The sequence below is a fragment of the Panicum virgatum genome, chromosome 3K, assembly GCF_016808335.1.
Source record: "Panicum virgatum strain AP13 chromosome 3K, P.virgatum_v5, whole genome shotgun sequence".
In the NCBI taxonomy this organism is placed as follows: Eukaryota; Viridiplantae; Streptophyta; class Magnoliopsida; order Poales; family Poaceae; genus Panicum; species Panicum virgatum.
In genome coordinates, this window is record NC_053138.1 from 31,157,846 (window position 1) to 31,160,187 (window position 2,342).

Here is a 2,342-nt window from a genome sequence, read left to right on the forward strand (position 1 = left end):
ATAGTGGTAGGGGAAATTGATGGAAAACCTAGCTTTTCGAATGTTACCTTGGGCATGATGTTGACGCTGGCTCCAAGGTCACAAAGGGCATGATCAAATTCATAATCAAAGATTGAGAAGCTGATCACTGGGGTTCCGGGATCTTCTCTTATTGTGGCTGCTAACTCGCCTCAAGCAACTCTTCTTGGGCGTGTGAGTTTCTCTGCATAGCTGAGAGGTGTCCTGCTAAGTGGCTCTTTCCACATAGCATTGATGACATTGACGCTCTCTAGAGTTGAATCGGGTTGCCCCGGAATCTTCCCTAGTTCAGCAGCAGGTGTAGCAGCAGCTAGTTGAGCCAATTGAGTTTCTAGTGCCTTATTGAAACTCAGCTGGTTCTTCATAGCCGTGGAGAATCCGTCCATCTTGGCATGGATGGTCTCTATAGATTTGTCTGTAGCGGCCAACTTCTTCTGAAGGGACTCATTGATCTTCGCTTGGCCATAGATAAGATCTCTCAAGGTAGGCTGGTTACGATTGAAAGAATTTAAATTACCATTACCTCCTTGGTAGTATGGGTGTGGTTGATTCCACCCCTGACCTCCTTGTGGACGAAACCCATTGTTACCATTGAGGAATAGAGCTTCCTCTTGGGTTTCTGGGCAATTGTCGCCCGAATGTCCAACATTCCCGCAGACCTCGCACGTCATGCGAGTTTCCAAGGTTTGAAGTGTTTGCAATTGAGCCTTATCTTGGGAATAATCCTTAAATTTCTTGAGGAGGAGATCAATCTTCATAGCGAGCATGTCAGCCTCCTTGACGGAGTGCATACCTCGCTGGCGCGGTTGGAGGCGATCATCGCTCCAACCTTGTTTGGAAACCATCTTTTCGATCAATGATGTAGCTCTTTCAATGGTCAGCGAGAAGAAAGCTCCACCCGCAGCGGCATCCACATGATCATGGGATGACTGTGTCGACCCGTCGTAGAAGTTCTATAAAATGAGCCAATTGTCCATTCCGTGGTGCAGAAACGCTAGAATGTACTTCTAAAGTCTCTCCCAAGCCTCAGGAATTGACTCATTTGATGCCTGCTGGAAGTTCGAAATCCGACCACGAAGAGCATTGGTTTTGCCCGTCGGGAAGAAATTTGAGAAGAACGCCTTGGCACATTTGTCCCAAGTGTCCACAACAGTCTTGTTAGCATAAAACTATTGCTTCGCTCTCCACAAGAGAGATAACAGAAACAGACGGAGCCAGATTGCATCTTGCAATACACCCTTGATAACAAAAGTACTGCAGAGCTCCAGGAACTATTGGAGATGAGCGCTGGCATCCACATTGGCCTTACCATAGAAAGGGCTGGCCTGCACCATCGTAATGAGACCCGTCTTGATCTCGAAATTTTCCCCTCCAGTGTTAACCTCGGGCCCGGTAGGGACCTGGTTAGCAGACGGAGCAGAGTAATCACGGAGTGTCTTCTAGGCTATAGCTCTAGGAGCTGACGACGATGCGATGACTGGTTCGGCTGCCGAGAGTGATCTCCGAGGTATATGAGACGAGCTCGCGTCCTCCTCAAAAGTGACTCTGGATCGGAATGAAAATTTTGCGGCAAGTCGAAACCGGTCATACACTACCCTGTTTTCACATCAACAAAGACAAGAAAACAAAGCCAAGTTAGCCTGTTCAGCAAGCGAATACTAATTTCGATTTTGTTCATAACTTTGTCTATACACTTCAATCTGTGCCTTCCCCGGCAACGGCGCCAAAAATGCTTGTTGGTGCCTACCAACGTCACCGCCGGGAAACAGCGATGACGCCCACAGACGCCAATTGGGGTGGCAGTATTTCATGAACCTCGAATAAATCCGCAAGCGCACGGAATACCACTGTAGCATTTTACCCGGCAGTATACCGGGGTGTCATTTATATTTCCGCAGGGAAAACGGTGAGTGAAGAGATATAGACTAGTTGATGAATGTTATCTAGATTGCATATTCTCATGCATAAACAGGGGTAAGATATATAACATGGTAGGAGGTAGTGTGACACATACACAAAATACCCTCTTGGATAAAAAAATAAAAGAAAGATAAAAGATGCTCTAGGACGGGAGCAAGGCAGAAGTTAGAGCTCGAGTCAACTGTGCTAGGCTAGCTATATCTACACTTTCTCATTGGTTAGCTCGTTAGAGATTAAACTACACAACAGGGAGAGAGCTAGAGATAAACCCATACCAGAACTCTCGAGCAACTCCGGCGACTTGATGACTCCTAGACTTCTCCTAAACTCCACTAAACCTAAAGACTATGCAAGATGAGCAAGAGAGGAGAGGTGTGAGAGGTGTGTGTGTGTGTGTTCTAATC